This window comes from Epargyreus clarus, unplaced genomic scaffold, assembly GCF_041222505.1.
Source record: "Epargyreus clarus isolate Ecla_fem2 unplaced genomic scaffold, WU_Ecla_fem_2.2 ptg000018l, whole genome shotgun sequence".
Lineage (NCBI taxonomy): Eukaryota > Metazoa > Arthropoda > Insecta > Lepidoptera > Hesperiidae > Epargyreus > Epargyreus clarus.
This window is the reverse complement of record NW_027332226.1, coordinates 10,566,220-10,585,395: the sequence shown is the minus strand read 5'-3', so window position 1 is coordinate 10,585,395 and position 19,176 is coordinate 10,566,220. Positions and strand designations below refer to the sequence as shown.

The 19,176-nt window shown below is 35.2% G+C and overlaps 1 protein-coding gene and 1 long non-coding RNA gene across 2 annotated transcripts in view; both read left to right on the top strand.

Moving 5' to 3' along the window:
- Positions 1-19,176, top strand: part of Pbanr (pheromone biosynthesis activating neuropeptide receptor) — a 104,768-nt gene that overhangs the window by 74,956 nt on the left and 10,636 nt on the right. The gene's annotated exons all lie outside the window — the stretch shown is intronic.
- Positions 11,435-13,337, top strand: LOC140749802 (uncharacterized). The gene is made up of 4 exons (XR_012103127.1): positions 11,435-12,143; positions 12,474-12,645; positions 12,801-12,944; positions 13,234-13,337. It is a non-coding gene; the product is annotated as an uncharacterized LOC140749802 (long non-coding RNA).

Here is a 19,176-nt window from a genome sequence, read left to right as displayed (position 1 = left end):
TTTACAATACCATAAAACTATTTATACACACTTAGTCATTAAATATTTTACATTTAAAATTCTAAAAAAATAACACGATTACTTGCTATTAAGAATTTATACGATACGATAAAACTATTTATAGGTACATACTTAGTTCATAGATTAGTAATTAGAAAGATTAGTAAAGATTACTCAATCGTAACAAGAAAATGTAACCAGTTTTGACAATTGAAGTTGTCACTGTCATCTATTTTCGTGTTTGAAAAATATTTAAAAAAATGTAGTTTTTAGATCATTTACGATTGAAACGATATTTATCCGCACGTTTTCTTCGATTTCGTGTTTTAGCACCACCTAACTGTGCATGTCGACATTGTTCCCCGTAAATTATACCATGACAGCCATTAAATGACTGACACAATTGTCAACCGTTTAAGCCATTTAATGGCTTCCTTCAATTACAAAGCGGTGAGATATCTATACTAATCTATGACTTAGTCATTAAATAATTCACCTTTAAGCGAATGAAACAAATCTACAAATTTACTGGCTATTACGAATTTTGCCAATTAACTTTTTGTTATGCTACATTATACGTTATCTCAAGCTAATAGGTATGTAATTCTAGTAGTTTCTAATTAGTGTACTGGTGTTTTAGGAACGCAAATCGTCACTAACGACGTATAAATGAATGGTAGGAACTAATTAAAGGTCAACTAAGCGTACAGTATACAAACGGACTGTTCAGTCTCGAATTACTTCTGAATCTATTCTACCTAATAACAGCAATGTTAGGCGCTGATGTATTCCGGTTTGAAGGGTGTGGTAAGGGAGACAGACTTTTCCGAGGCGTTCCAGCTTAGTCCTCAGGGGTAGCGGCGTATCTGTGGCCGACCTCAGGTACGAATATCTAATCCTATCTGGGGTTGATTACAAATATTCATGAGCGGCAGTAGCCACTTACCATCAGGTGGACTGCATGCTCGTCTGCTACTCCTATATTATAAAAAAAGAATCTGTTGATGTGCTACGACGTTTAAATGAGACTTGTTTTAAATTGCGCATTTCTATACGGAATGTAAATTTAATAATAAAGTAGGCATTCGTATTTAGGTATGATAGGCATGATGACATTATTATATAATCAAATCATTAGTTAGTTTTTAGTAAAAAATATGTTTAAAGGATTCAAATTGGTGGACCTGGCTTAATGTAAACGTAAGGATTAATTATATTTTCAATAAAAAAAAATGTAAAATATTACAGTCGGCCATGTTGTCTGAAAAGCTAACGACGTCATGCCTTACCGGCAAAAGCGTGACGTCACCGGCAGACGCTATGACACTAGCAAGCGTTTTCGCGCTCAGTTCAAAATTGATAGAAAAAAAATCACAATACAATCCCATACTACTTATTGTAAAGTCATTATGCTCTTATTTATTAAAGCTAGTCCTATAATTTAACGAATAAAAAATGTAGTATTCATTTATAAACGAGTTTGGCAAATGTCGGGACTGTCGCGAGATTAATAAATGTGACAAGCGATCAGTGTTATGATTATTACATCGTTTATATCTTTGGTTACATAACAGCTTAACATGCATGTTAATTGCCTAATTAAAACAACAGTTTTTAACCATCTGTATATATTTTATTTGACATTGATTGGTGTTGAAACAAACTATTTTATTCTTGCTTCCCCTGGCATAGGTGAGATAAAAACATTCAAATAGAACCTTTGTTTTCGCCAACGCAACTCCTATGTGACGGGTAGGTATCTATGCTACGTCACTGCGTAGGAGTTAACTATAATGGCCCATGAGTTGGATCCAGATGTTCAGGTATCAGGTATTTTTTTATATAATTCTTATATTATATAAAAAAAAACTTGTTGAGTAGCAGACGAGAATGCAGTCCACCTAAAGGCAAGTGACTACTGTCGATCTTGGACATCTTTAATTAACCTTACTTACCATCAGGTGGACTGCATGCTCGTCTGCTACTCCTGTAGTATAAAAAAAATCATAAAAAAGAAAAACTCTACGCTGGCCATTAAAACTAAAACAATTGGCGTCATTTTACTCTTGTTCTCTGAAACATCGATCAAGAACACGAGTACTTCGAGATATACGATCTATTTCTGAGAATATTGTCGAAGCACGTACCTAAGTGATTGATTATGAAATACATTTACATTTTACAAAAATATGTTAGGTATATTTTTAAAGTCGCTACTCCAAAAATCGAAGTAACTTTTATGTATGCCTAAATAACATCAAAATATAATTTACGAAATATAATGTGATATATTTAAATTATCGCGTATTAATTCTACGAGTATTAAATTATTGATTATTGACGATGTGAATTAGAATAAGGCAGATATTTATTATTTAGCAGGTCAATGGAATTACTATGGTGTATGAAAGTACAAGATGTTCTTTTAGATAATATATTAACACTTTTAGTGTGGCACCTTTTAGTGCGGTATGAGTAGTTAGTACATACATATGTGGTATTTAAGGGAAAGGCGTAAAGGGAAACTCATGTGAAAATAACAGTACCCTTACCATGAATTTTTACGTGTCGACGAATATGACTGTTTTAGTATTTGTTTACGTATTGGCCCATACTATTTCCAATCAGCGCCCCTAGCGGATTGTGTCGGAACTTGGAGATTGTATGGGCCAATAGGTAAACAAATACCAAAACAGTCATGTTTTTCGACACGTGAAATCTCATGGTAGGGGTACAGGTGTGGGATAACGGACAGCCGTGCAAAATACAGAATGTCTGGTGTCTGAGGGAGGCTGTTTCATGCAAGTCTAATCGCACACGTATGCACCGCGTGCATTGTGGTCACCTCACATGTACCATTCCAACGTAGTACTGCACTGCGTATTACTATTATTTAGTGACCGACCGAATCTGGTTTTTCAGAAGAAACCGAAACCAAAAATTGGTTTAAATCCTAGTTTCGACTGTAACCGAAACTTTTTAGAGTTATGAAAATTGACTCAATTTACAGATTTACGTTAGAAACTTACCTCAATTCACTTGTTTTTATTGAATAAGGGTAAAAGGTAAAAAAGCATTACCTACTAAAAGTTAATTTTTGAAAAAAAAACAAAGTCTTGTCAAATATGTTGTGCGTTGTTGTCAGGTGTAATTTTCTCGAATTATGGTTTCTTTAATTCTTCGGATCGTTTATACAAAAATTGTTAAAATTGTAGGTGACACATAGGAAATTAAATGTCCTTAAGGGGTTGGTCAACAAATCCGACGAATCTGTATATTTCTGTTGGATCACAAATCAACATAATAGGTGTGAAGCATACATCCGGCACGATGGCCAAAAATGTGGTGAATACGTCTCGAAGACCAAAAATGTTATGCATTCGGCTCCGAGACCGAAAATATTAAGATTTCCGCGGCCGTTAGAACAAATAAGGAACCGAATGTTCCTCTCTTCGATGGACAGGATGACCGTGTCCCGAAGAAGGTTAAGTGGACTGTATATACGAAAAATAAGATGCAAAGTGCTATAGGGTCACGCACTCACCTGCTGCTGATGGGCGCAGCCTCTTGTACTAGATATAAGGCACCTTCAACTCACCCTAAGCTCGAGCTAGCTAGTCTTACCTCGGAATGGTCTACCGGTTACCTATACCTTCTTCCTCTTCTCACGTGGCGTCGATCTTACAGCACGTTGCACCGCGAACAATGAAGTTAACGCGAATTTAAAGGAAACGCTACGAATACGAATAGTGGCTTCTACTTCGGAGTATAACTAAAACGACAAATATGCGCGAGCGCGACCGACGACTCCGAAGCTTCTCGAACAAGTTTTATCCCGGTGGCGGCATACACCACCGCGAACGACACGACGACAACGACACTACAACGAACTATTTCAAACTATAAATCTCTATGCTTTTAATCCTACAGATTAAAATTAATACCAACGACAGATAATTAATACGTAGAACCATAGACAAAACTGAACATACCGCCCACCTAAATACTACGTATTTACGAAAACACAAACGTAAAACACAAATTACTTAACCTACAACAAGAAAGAGTTAAGTTAAAACGTAATTACTTTGCGAAAACGACACATATTACGAACTACGACATGAAAGAGTTACGTGGAAACGTAAGTAACTTACGAGAACGACACAAATTATTAACCTACAACAAGAAAGAGTTACGCTGAAACGTAACTAGTTTACGAAAACGACAAAAAAACTTCTAGATTCTCACCCCACGCTCACAACAGAGAGCAACAACTACAGGACCAATCCGAATTGGCGAGAGAGTCCAAAAATCTTGTGAAAGTAAATGTTGTAGAGTTTGAGCACCAGGATGCATAAATTTCTTATGGTACTCATCGATAATAAGAAATGTTAATCTATGATTACGAGGTAAAAGAATAGGATGTCTAACGGTAAACTCTACATTAGCGTTAGCTAACCGACCGCCCACCCTCAAAATACCCGCGTCATCAACGAAAGGAGACAATTTACGCAAGGCTTTGGGTAGCGAATTAGGCGAACCTTTACTTAGACAATCCAATTCAAACGAAAACGACTCTACTTGTGCTTGCTTTATGAGCAACTCAAAAGCTTGACGTAGCTCACAAGGCTGTAATGCACCGACAAATTTATTTTTATAATTTCTCAAATTATGAGCGAAACGAAAACAAAATGACAAAACACGCTTTACTTTAGAAAGCGACGAAAAACGGTTTAACAAATCGCTAACGAGATTCACCTTTTCCGGTGACAGAAGGCTAAGAATCCTTTGTTCTTCTGCGATAGAGTCTGTGTCTTGTTCTACCGATAATGAAGAAGGCCAATCATTTTCTGGCTCTACAAGCCATGAAGGGCCCTTCCACCAAATGGAACAGTCAACGAGGTCAGCTGGAAGCGTACCACGAGAACCAATATCAGCAGCATTCGAACTAGAGCTCACGTGACGCCAATGGTCAGGAGCTACTCTACTCTGAATGTGGCTGACTCTATTCGCCACAAACGTTTTCCACTTGGATGGACAAGATTTAATCCAAGCCAAAGTGACAGTAGAGTCAGACCATGCGTAAAGTTCTTGAACTGCATGAAATGGTTTTAAAGCCTCTACCACTGATTCCATTAAAGTAGATAACAAGACAGCAGCTAAAAGTTCCAATCTTGGAATAGACAATTTTCGCAAAGGCGCGACTTTCGACTTTGCGCAACAAAAATGAACGGATGTAGAGCCATCCGCCTCAACGACACGAAAGAATGTGACAGCACAATAGCCACGTTCTGAAGCGTCACAGAAGCCATGCAACTGTAACGACACGAAAGAATTTACCATACGCCGAGGAATGGTAATCGAAACTAACGACGACAATTGAGACTTAAATCGCAACCACTCGTGTGCAATGTGAGGTGGCACATTATCGTCCCATGAAACTCCCGAAGTCCAAAGAAGTTGCATAAGATATTTAGCATAAAACGTAATCGGCGCTAGAAATCCCAAAGGGTCATAAATCCGCGCAATATGGGAGAGTATGGTACGTTTGGTGCACCTAGAATCATCGGGGTTGACGACACGAAATCTAAAATCATCCGATTGCGGATGCCATAAAAGTCCCAAAATTTTTAAGGAGAGGTCTGACATCTCTTCGAAATGTTTAAATTCTTCTGAGTATAAGTCAGAAGATGGAAGATTAACGAAAAACTCACTACAATTAGATGTCCACTTTCTTAAATGGAAACCACCAGACGACAAAATTTTTGTGAGTTCCGAGCGCAATTGCAGAGCTTGCTCTACCGAGTCAGCGCCCGACACGATATCATCGACATAAATGTCTCTACTAAGAACTGTAGAAGCAGCCGGAAGTTCTTGGGTAGAGTCTTCTGCTAGTTGAGCGATCGCACGAAGAGCCTGAAACGGTGCAGATGATACGCCATAAGTGACCGTGCGAAGCCTATAGTCACGTATAGGACCGTCAGCAGATGGGCGCCACAGAATGCGTAGGTACTCGGTGTCATCTCTACAAACCAAGATTTGTCTATACATCTGTTTGACGTCACCAGTAAAAACGACAGCATGCCAACGGAACCGAATAAGTAAATCGAAAATATTAGTTTGCAGTTTAGGCCCAGCAAGTAGCGTATCATTCAAAGACAATCCATTAGCATCTCTACAACTTGCATCAAACACAGTACGAAGTGGGGTGCTAACAGAATCTGGTCTCAATACTCCGTGATGAGGGATATAATAAAACTTCCCAACGCTTGAAGTCGGGGGATCCACCTGCTCCATATGACCGGCAACCTCATACTCATTCATGAACCGAACGTAGGCATCTCTAAATTCAACATTTATATTAAGTCTTCGCTCGAGAGAGAGAAATCTTTTTAAAGCAATTTCACGGGAATGTGAGAACGATGGCTTTACTGCAGGATTCATGAATGGCAGAGGCACCACAAATCTACCATCATCGTTACGACTATAATTATTAGTGAAATAATTTTCACAGGCTTGATCCTCCTTCGAAAGGATTTTACAGACAGGAGTGCGAACCTCTTCTGTTTCCCAGAATCTTTTTAAAGTGTTATCTAATTTTATATTTGATAAATAAGAGTTATCGACGAAAAAACAATCACTCTGTTTACCATTACGACAGTTGTGTGTGTGATCTACCTCACACTCACCCATTAGAATCCAACCAAATATAGTATTTAGAGCCTTTGGTTGTCCCGGCCTCCCTCGTCTCAGACCAGGTATGATAGATGAAGCAAAAATATCCGCATTCAATAGCATGCCAATAGCCCCTGGACGAGCGAAGTCTGGATCAGCCAAAGGTAAATTCCTAATATGTGACCAACCACAAAAATCAACAAAATGTGCAGGTTGGTCACTACATATCGACGACAAAACAAAAGCTTCAAACTTAAAATCGATTTTATTTGAGTTATAGGATTTTATTTCACAACATAGTGAACCACGAGACTCAGCAACAGAAGATCCGATTCCATTTATTGATTGTTTAGTGTTTTTAATACATAACCCGAGGCGCTTTGCACATGGTACCGAAATAAAGTTGCAAGCGCTTGCACAATCCAACAACACCCTTACAGGTTGAAAGTTTCCCCAACTATCTTTTATAAGAACCTTAGCTGTAGAAAACAAGATTGTACTTTTACCACCGACAGAAGTTAAAACAATATTACTCAGTTGTGCATTATTATTCATGGAACTAACAACTTCAGTATCAGGTTGGGAATTACTATCAGCGGACGGTGTAACCGATTTTTTAAAATGTAACAATGTGTTATGTGAACACCCACATACACCACAACTTATAGGGACTCGACAAGTTTTTACCCTATGAGTTTTCGAAAAGCAACGGATACAAAGATTTTTATTTTTAATGAATTTAAATCGAGAATCTATATCTAAATTTAGAAAATTCTTACATGATGAAAGACTATGTTGGCCAGTACAAAAGTCACAAGTCACTCCTGACACGACAAATGAGGATTTGGACTTTTTAAAGTTACTTTTTAAGGTTTCGGTTCTTTTGATATTCCTACATTACTTAATATTGGGTTCGGAGTTACCTCACTTAATGCCCTAACTTGTTTCTCAACAAAATCCTGAACTTGAGTGAACTCTGGTATCTCATCTGAATTAAATTCTAATTGAAATGATTCTTTTGTGGCCCGATCTAATTTTGATCAAAATAAATGGAACAACATGAAGTTCTTATCTGGTAATCCAAACTTTTCCAAAACACTTAAATTCTCCACAAAAGTTCTATGAACACGCTCAAGTTCTACAGCTGATTTTGTTTTCACTGGCTCGCATGACAACAACTTTTGATAATAGGAGGCCGTTATATAGCGCTTCTTATCATAATATTTATTAAGTGTATCATACGCGTCTATATAATTTTCATCCGTGAGTGGAAAGTTCCTGATTAAATCATACGCTTTATTTTCGACACAAGTTAACAAGTAATGTAACTTTTCCACATTAGGAATATTTCTATTATGGATCAACGACTCAAATAATTGTTTAAAAGATAACCAATTTTCTAGCTTACCATCGAATGGCTTAATGTTAATTTTAGGCAGCTTAGCAAAACCCGAAACTACTTCTTGTTTAATCTGACGGTCACTATTTAAATGCCGCAGACGGGACAAACACTTCTAAATTTTGTATCAAATGATGCAGTTACACCAATTTCAGACTGGCGTTGGGCAGCACTTAATGAACGCAATAAATTTATTTGCGCTTTATGGAATTCATTTGAAAGTTCCCTAAGGTCCTCCTCAACGCAGCCTGTCATATCCGATCCCGCTATATACTCCAATCGCATCATACTGTAATCCCGGGCAATCCTATTAACGTCCCCATCACTTGCGCCACTTTCGTTGCTCCCAGTAGACATTGTCATTAATTGATAAGTTTATAAACTTAACGAAATCGACAACAATAGCAAATAATTGCAATGTCACTGACAGCTGACTTCGACACAATAATACGTCAAAGTCTAATACAATTTGACAGTATTGACAATATGACCAACGACAAATAAATATGGCGCAATGCAATACTGACAACCAACGACTATTAATAAAAATAGCGCAAAGATGGCGGGACCTAAGTACAACTAACAAAGTGATGAGTTGTAAAGAATCACACCCACCCTCAACATAAAATGTTAATCGACAAAACGAAAATTACGAAATTTTATAGAAATGCAATACAAAACAGCAAATCTAATACGAAATACGACACGAAACGACAAATTTAGAAGCCACTTTACGTAAATGTTCGTTCCTTTAGCGAAATACGACACGATAAAATTAATTTCAATGTTCGTTATGTTCGGTCGACGGAAAATAGCAAAAATGGTGTTTAGGACGATGGAACAATTAAGATCCGGCTCGAAGGACCAAAAATGTGAAGCATACATCCGGCACGATGGCCAAAAATGTGGTGAATACGTCTCGAAGACCAAAAATGTTATGCATTCGGCTCCGAGACCGAAAATATTAAGATTTCCGCGGCCGTTAGAACAAATAAGGAACCGAATGTTCCTCTCTTCGATGGACAGGATGACCGTGTCCCGAAGAAGGTTAAGTGGACTGTATATACGAAAAATAAGATGCAAAGTGCTATAGGGTCACGCACTCACCTGCTGCTGATGGGCGCAGCCTCTTGTACTAGATATAAGGCACCTTCAACTCACCCTAAGCTCGAGCTAGCTAGTCTTACCTCGGAATGGTCTACCGGTTACCTATACCTTCTTCCTCTTCTCACGTGGCGTCGATCTTACAGCACGTTGCACCGCGAACAATGAAGTTAACGCGAATTTAAAGGAAACGCTACGAATACGAATAGTGGCTTCTACTTCGGAGTATAACTAAAACGACAAATATGCGCGAGCGCGACCGACGACTCCGAAGCTTCTCGAACAAGTTTTATCCCGGTGGCGGCATACACCACCGCGAACGACACGACGACAACGACACTACAACGAACTATTTCAAACTATAAATCTCTATGCTTTTAATCCTACAGATTAAAATTAATACCAACGACAGATAATTAATACGTAGAACCATAGACAAAACTGAACAATAGGATTTCCTGGGTCGAATGTACACAAGCGTTGTCAAATACGAGTAGATAAATGCTTTCATTTGGCCTTCTGAAGAATTTGTCTTTAGATGTCCCGATATTTACTTATTCTTGTCACCTTTACGATTTCTGTTTTGGGATTTATTTTGATAAATCATGTAACTTTAATATGTTTATTTAAATTTGCCAAATAAAAATATAATATCATTATTTATTTCGGATTCAAATTTGTTTTTTATACTCAAGGAATAATATTTATTTTCTTAATAAAATTAATTTAACATTTGGATAAAAAAAATGTAAATTTATGATCGTTATGATATTATTTTAAGAGGGCTATAATAGAATAACATATTATAATATTATTCATTTACGATTCGAATCTGAAACATTTGATCCTTAACGAAATATCTATGTTTTCTTAATAAAATAAATAATATATTATCTAATATTTTGAGTGTACAATATTATCGTTGTGAATATAATACCCAGTTAAATGCCAAGTTCCCAACATACATTTTATTGGATATCATGTCATGTAATAGTAGAGAAATTAATTTCAATTGGTCCAGATAATTAAAATGTTACAACAGAGGTTCTTGAAAAAATATATTCTTCTTCAATAGTATAGTTTTTTTTTAAAGCAGTGATACGGCCTCTTGATCGAGAGGGCCGAGGTTCAAATCCCAGGCACCTCTGATTTTTCAAAGTTATGTGCGTATTAGAAGTTAATTATCACTTGCTAAAACGGTGCAGGAAAACAAGGAAACCTGCATACCTGGGAATTCTTAAAAAAAAGTTTTCAAAGGTATGTGAAGTCTACCAATACGCACTTGGCCAGCGCGGTGGACTATGGCCTAATACTTCTCATTTTGAGAGGAGACAAGTGACCAGCAGTGGGACAATAATGGTGATGATGATCAGTATAGTTTTTGTGTAGAAACAAAAATAGGTAGAGTTGGTGGACATAGTCGAGAACTAGAGTTGCTCTACCAAAATGTATAATTAAAATATATACAAAGGGAGAGACTGGTAGATTATCTAGTTTTATTTTTGCCAATTTGTTAACCTTGGAAGAAAAGGCAAGAAAGAAGGCAAAAAGGCTTGGAAGAATAATTTAATTATTAATTGAATGCTTACTTTAGTCAGTTCGTTATGTAATACTCGTAGTGTCAGTCAGTCTCCTTCAGGGCGTGGACAGCGTTTCGGATTCCAACTTATAAATATCGGGACATATGATATTATAATTATCTGAACCAATCGGTTATTTAAAGGCTTACAACCTGTGCCGATATACATTTAACATTTAAATAAGCTTAAGTGAGTTTTAAAAGGTATGTACAATTTTATATCTATAAATAAAAGTTCTGGCTGATATTTAAAAAGTTGAAGATATTATTCGACTTTAAACATAATTTAATGTGACTACTTCGAAATAATTGAGAAATAGCAGAGCCGCTGTGGGTAGCTAGACTCCAATAACCAAAGCTGTCATCCTCAACATTATAAAGAGCTTATTTATGCGTTTGACAAGATGCTAATCCTATATCGTTCAGAAATAAACTGAAGCACATTTTCTGTGTGAATACGACATATTCACATTCTTCCTTACAGAAAGTTTTATATGGTCATTAATCATGTTTATTTGTCGTCGCTGATAATTTACCGCCTGATTTCCGTGTTTCCTGTAAATAATGTAAAAAGTTGAGGTCTATTATTGTAACGTATTGTTATTGGTATTTTGTTTATGTGGTAGTAGTGTGTACCTGTAGTCTCGGTTGATGATTAGTGGTATTAAAAGTAGACATTTAGGGCCGTATTAATAGATGGATCTCAATATCAATCTTAAGTTCGTATCAACTGAGTCGCTCTTAAGTTGCGATCAGCGACTTGAGAGCGTCGCTAATTAATAAATGAGTATCAAGTGCGTATCATTTGATACCGGTCTCAAGAGAAGCATCTCATTCGAAACAGTAGAACAGATTAAAAATATTTTTTAAAATGACAGCTATGAATGAATGAGAGTTGAACATTACAATCACGTCATGCAGCGTTTCGGTTCCGCTCTTTTGCTAATGCAATAAAATGTTTAATGTAGTGAAATATCTCATTAAATATATTTATAAAAATGACAAATCCTGTTTAAATCGTATACTAAATAAAAAGTAAATGATTTCACGTGCAATATTTTTCGGAAAAAAGTATTACGAGTTCGATTTCAGACACTGTTACTGTGAACAAAACGCGTCGCGTCATTAGTTTGTTTACTTTTGTTCCATTGTTATTTGTTATGAGTTGGTTGTGAAGTGCGAATTATTTAGCTGTATTTACATTAGTTGGACTGTTTTATTATGGAAATGAATAAGAAACACATATTCAGGGAAGTGGAAACAACGTTTTCAGATAATAGTGTAGTGGAGTGTATTAAAATTGACGGATATTATTCGCAACAGAAGAACTCTGCATGGTATAAAATTGCTAGTGAATATAATGCCAGCTCCCACATACCCCGTCAAGTAAGTACTCATCTATTTTTCATGTTTATCAATAACCTTAAACCAAATAATAATAATTCTTTATTTCATGAAGCATCAGTACAATTGCAATCTTCTCAGAGTAGTCTTTATAATAATCGTTTATTTGAATTCAGTATCGTCAGCTGCCTAAATTGGGTAAAAAACCTGTAGTATAGGTTAACTTCCCTACAGAGCTACTATACTCTCTTATATTATTAATTTAGAATGAACAGAAACTTACAATACAAATACTACAGAAACAACATATATATACAAATGACTTGTATTTGATAAAAATGGCATGATTTTATATTTATGATAATGTTGTAGGATACGAGTAAACAACTAATGCGGTTGTGGATGACCTAAAGCAACAACAATGTGAAAACATTGTCAAATGGAGGCGGCCCTTCTACCAGTGACGCAGAAATGAATCCAGATGTATCGTAGCTGACTCCAGGGCTCCTTGTTAGTGCTGATGATGATTCCGACACTGTATCAGGTATGTATTTAAAATGTTTTAAAAGTTACTCTACATATCTAACTATTTGAAGTACTGCATCTACATATCTACATATCTTAGCTATTCGTTAGTTAATGTTATACAATAATTAGTAATATTTCAGACTGCATTACTAATATTATTTTTTATTTTAGAAATTACTGTTATGCCGCGCCTAATGATACACAAGAAAAGGAGAAAGTTATAATCAAGCCTAGCACTCCACCCTGTTCACTTTCTTTGCATCCGCCTGCTGCCTCAATGTTAGAAAAAAAAAGAAAAGCTTTTGATTTTATTAGGTATTAGCTGTAATTTACTTATAACATTATTATTATATTCAATAAAAACAGAGAAGATTCAATAGGTATATATTTTAAAACCTATATTTGGTATTATAATTTAGAGTTACATTTTAAGTAATAATAAATCTCCTATTTAATATGAAAGATTATATTATAAGGAATTTCATTTTATTTTTTTTCAGAACTATATGAATTAAAGCTACATTTTGAATAATAGAATTTAATAAGTTTCCTATTTTATATAATTAGGTTATATTATAAAGCATTTCTGGATTTTCTCTTTCAGGTAAAGCTGAGTAATTTAAAATTTAAATCTACTTTGAAAAGGAACTATTTTTTATAATTGTAATACTAGAAACAGTTTTGTGTAATATATTGTTTATAAAATTATATTTGTATTATTTTTGACACATACCAGCCTTACCTTACACATTTGGTTAAACTTTGTAGGTATTAAATAATAAGATATACAAAAAAATACATTACAGAAGTATACTCTAAGAGTTTAAATATATTTTGAAGGTGGTAGAACCCTTTGTGGTTCGACTCAGGCGGCACCACCGCCACCCCTATGTCTACCTAATAACAGCGGTGTTAGGCGCTGCTGTGTTCCTGTTTGAAGGGTGTGGTAAGGGAGACAGACTTTTTCGAGGCGTTCCAGCTTAGTTCTCAGGGGTAGCGGCGCATCTGTGGCCGACCTCAGGTAGGAATATTTAATCCTATCTGGGGTTGATTACAGATGTCCATGGGCGGCAGTAGCCACTTACCATCAGGTGGACTGCATGCTCGTCTGCTACTCTTATATTATAAAAAAAAATATTAATTACAATTGCAATCTTAATTAAATCAACCAATCCTGGATAAAACGTGAGAAAGAATAAAAAATAAAATAATTTCATTACAATTAATTTAAAAAAATCCATTCAATTAAAAAAATACAACATAAAAATTTAAATCCTAATAGCTAAATTATGAAGTTGAATCAAGATATAAATTAATATAAAAATTAGTGATACTGTGAAAGAGAAGTGTAAATAGAATCTATACCTTTTTTGAAATTTATTTATAGGCATTTAAAAAGGATTTTGAGCGTCCCTTAAATAAATTTTCGGTAACCGAGAACTAAAGCGATCATCAATATTATCGTAATCATTCATAATAATCGTAATAATCTATTTCGTCTAAAATATTTTCAAAATCCATTTCTCGGCGATACGTAAACGTCGACTCAAGTCAAGGTCCGACTACACTCAGCTAATACCATCTCAGAACGCATCTCAAGAGGCTACTTGAGAGTGAGTTTGATTTATTAATTAGCGAATGCGATGACAGATCTCAAGTGAGAGCGCGTTTAATGTTAGACACTTAAGTTTTGTTTATTAATACGATAACGAACTTAAGATCGCACTTGAGTTAGATCTCAAACTTGAGATCGGTTTATTAATACGGCCCTTAGTCATTGTGACTAATTTGGCCTGGGATATAAATAAGTACAAAATAATATTTTTTTTTTTGTCATTTCAAAAATAATTACTACTTTGTTTCATTTACTTATTTAATAAAAGAGATAAATATTAGAAAAAGCTTCTTATTTTGACTGTTTTTCCATACAGTACAGTAGAAAATAGCTTATCTCAGTGGAATAGAACTATCATTACGTATACAATATGGGCCTCTACAAAAGGTGACGTAGGTTATCTTCAACGGAATATTTCTGTCAATTTTCTAAGGTTTCTTCCAAATAATCGAAAATCCGTGCATGTTCGGAAGGTCGTAAAACCGCCGCAATAAATATTTATGATGATAAATCTCTTAGCCAATATTCGAAGTAACTGTTTCATCTGGTTGGCTTAGTAAAAAAATTGGATAAGCGCGAGTCGAGCTCACACAGAAAGGGTTCGGTGGCATTAAATTATCATTGTGTAAAAATGTACTGTATATTGTGAAAATTTGAAGTGAAAATTAAAAGTTCAATGGACGGATTGAAAAGTTGGGTCTTTCCTTATTTAAAAATGTTTTATTTTATTTTAAGTAGGTGGTACCGTAATATATACTCTGTAAAAAATATTGTGTTTCTATGTCTGTGTAATAAACAGCGGAGGCTTTGTAATAGGGTTCCGATTTTACCGTTTTGGTATGTAACCCTAAAATTCGTGTACTAGAAAAGTACTTAATATGAAAGATTATTTTGATTAAAATATTATTGTCTCTATATTTTTATCCTATTTGAAGTCTAAATTAAAAAATATTTTATGAATCTTAAAAAATATTTTATGAGTCTAAATTAAAAAATATTTTATGAATATTTTATTAGGCTCCCCATTCCAATTCCTAGTGTTGCTATCTTGGTGTCCTTCCTTTAAACCCGGGGATCCATCATCATAATGGACTATGTGGTTATTGAACCAATTGGTAAATAATTTTGGCTCTTGAATAAAAACAGAATATTTTTGTATTATTTGTTTCTAAAAGTTTCAGCGAACCACCTTTTTGCCTGCCATAATGGTAGTAAGAATAAGAGTAGTAATTTATTTAAAACTTTGTAGACCACTATAAAAGTCGTGTCGTAGTCACTTTTAAGTTGTTGGTAATCTGTTTCAAGTTTAATATATAAACATGTTATTACATAATTAGTTATATGATGTAGAAAAACGAGTTCAAAGGAAAATATATTCTTTATTTCAACATAATTTATGTAAAATAGTATGTTTCACTATGTTTATAATCAATCTATAAAGACAGATTGGTTAACAAAATTATTATTTTATATACTAGCTGTATTCAGCGGTTTTACTCGGTTATAAAAATGTAAGATGCCAATGCCAAAAATATAAACTATTTTTTAATCCTGCAACACTTTTAAGAAAACAACGATGTGTCTTACTATGTTTTGTTTTGTGTGGATTTCTGTTTTTATCTTAATAGGAGCCAAAGTTACTCCTAAAATATCAGCTATCTGTGAAGTCTAGCCAAAATAGCTCCAGCAGTTTCGGAGATTACCCGGGTCAAATAGACAGACAAACACTTGACAATCGGTTTTTTCTTATTTCTACCATACATATTTTATACATAGATTAGTAAAGATTACTCACTCCTAACAAGAAAATGTACCCAGTATTAAGAATTGAAATAGTTGCGTAAAAAGTTTTGCCACGTCTTCGTGCTAAAATGTCCCTAAAATATTTGAAATAATTATTCATCTATTATGTAAATTACGCAGTATTAGTTATTTATTCGTAAATTTTGTCTAAAAATGTTTTTATTTGTCAAGAATTTAAAAAAAAGAACTTACTATAATAAGCTGTTTGTGGCTTCAATTTCAAGGCGGCGAAGTATCTTTAGTAATCTATGATTTTATAGGAATTCTTATATGCTGTTATTTTGAAGATACGAACAGACACTTCAATTTAATTTATGGTACAGATTTAATGTTAACAGTTTTGCGGTCAAAGACGCCTAATAATTTAAGTAACATCTGTTTGTAAGCCCAGTTAACCTTTGGGATGTCCCTTTTCATAACATCACTTACTTCGCGATACGGGTGTACGTAATAACAGTACATCTGAACTTATCTCTTTTATCAAAATGGAATTCATATCAGAGATATTCATATCAGGAATATGCTTACCATTTTAGAAATGCTTTTGAGGGTTTATGTTGGGATAATATGAATATTTTTTATAAATATAATGTAAGTGTAATTCTATTTAAAGGTGGGAGGTATGTGGTTCGACTACAAAGGTATGGAAGGTGGTAGAGCCATGGTTTGGTAGGGGTAGTACCATCGCCAAACCTATGTGTATAGTATAAAGCAGTTTTTTGTGTTACCGTGGATGGGTGCGGATGCGCGCTAGCTTAATATGAGGCTTCAAGCTAAAACACATTTTTGGGCTGCAGTTTCCATTAGTCATCAAATTGGTCTCATGTTCGTTAGCTCGTTCGTTCCCTGTAGTTCCGGGACTAGATTAGGGCTACGGTATCCCCTGCCTGTCGTAAGACTAAAAGGAGGCGTTCGGGGTTGCGGGCGGTAAGAGTAGGAACTCGAATCGTCCAGTAAGCTACCCCGGGAGGGACGGCGGTATGCGTGGTCGCATACCGTCGTAATCACCAGATGTTGTGGGAGGAGCGAACACTTCCCCAGAGCAGAGCCCGATCGGGGCATCGCGCTTGGAGAACTTCGGTTGTGTCCCGTCGGAGACCCCGGAGTTCTCCAACAAGCGCTGAGGACGGCCACCAGGAGGTTTTAGTGCGGTAAATATCCCACATAACCCGGCGTCGCTCCCCCGGTGTCGAGTACCTTGTGAAAGTTTCTCCCTCGAAAACAAAAAAAAAGGTACAGAAGTACTAGTAGGTAGGTATAAATACCTAATATAAAAGCCTTGTTTAATAAGGCTACAAAAATCATTGTCGCATTAAGTTCATTTTGTCTATAATTTTATTATTTTACACATAAAATGAAACACGAATGTTATAATTTAGAATTTGAAGCAAGATTAATATGCGTATACTTGTGTAGGTAAATTAATAAACTTTAATTAATTTGATGTGTGTATCGTTCACCTTTTCGTGAATTTCCGTTAATATATTAGAATATTTAAATCTGGGTATCTATATAATGTTAGACAACGTCTTCATGAATTACTTTTTTCAAAATTGTGCATGCGCTACGTTCACAAAAAGTAGGAATTCATTGTAAATGATAAAGTTACAGAAAACGACATACTGTATTTTTGATGTGAAACATCTATAGCCGCACGTAAAACCGATTTCTGGCGTGGCGACGCATGCCGTGGGGTGCTTTTCGAACCTGATAAATGGAGCACCCCACACTTTTTCCACAATTATACTATTTACTGTTCCTTAATTGATTCTTAGATTGAAAATTATTTTCTACTTTTTAGTTGATTTTATCATAAAAGCGTGTTTTTTAGTTTTTTGAACTATAATTATTTATTAATTTTTAGTATTTCTCGTTATAGCGACCACCATTATTCATCGTTTGTAAAAAAATCAAGTGTCTATCTATTACGATTTAAGAGATAAAGCCCAACGACAGACGAACAGACCGCAGAGGGTTTCGTTTTAACCTTTGAGTACGGAATCCTAAAAATCATTCTACAAGAGGGCATTATAGATAAGTTTCAGAACATTTGAGTTATAGGGAAATAACATTATTATTTTTTAAACTAAAAATCACGATATAAAAGTTACGCCTATTGAAACTAAATAGCAATAATTATTTGCAATCTAAAGTTGCGATGAACTTTGCTGAAGGTGCTTGAACAATCTCGCCTCGAAAATCGTTAATCTTGAGGATGTTGATAAGGACAATGGTACAAAATAATTAATGTTTAAAATATTGAATTGTCATCGGTCCTTAATAAGTATGCCAAATTTCGAGTTAATCCGACGTTTTGAAGGGGGTTAAAATCATGTTCAAAGATTCCGTTACATACTAACATACCAACATACCAACATACATACGTCTGAAGCTAATAAAAGCGTGTTAATAAAAGGAGTAAATTCAAAATTTAAAAGGTTGACGTTTCTGTCATAACACACATTGTACGGACAGTCGGTATTCGGATTTCGTCACGGGACGTATAATATAATTTATATTTATTACGGGGTCCTGGGGACCTATTTGGAAGTCGCGAGTGTGTGTGCATCACGGTCGATCGGTCGCCGAAGGGAGCACCGCACCACTCTACGGTATTTATACATTTATTCACCTATACTATTGTCACTAATGCACAAAGTTCTAAATTTCATTTCGGATTAGAAACCAGCGATCTAAAATTCTACATACAGTCTATATACAGTAGTGTGTACGGTGTGGCGACGCGTCGCCATGCGCAATCGAATTCAATAAATAGTCATCGTTATCTGGAAAAAAATCGTAATATTTTATTTTATCATTATGACATATTTGGTTCCTATCACAATATGTTCTTTTCTGCATATTACTTTTACAAAATAATGTCGATGTTTCACATCTGCCAGGCGTCCCGTGACGGTTCACATTTTTTTCTTTTAAATACGTTAAAACTTTGGGAATCCATGCATATCTATCTCTATCTATGCAGTAGGAACACAGAGCTAAGGGGAAAAAATCGTACAAAAATAATATATGATAATCTACCAAAAACTATTAAATACAGCCTTCTGAGTATAATTCGAATGTTTTTATTAATATATGGGTATATCTTAGACCAGTAGACTGTTATTA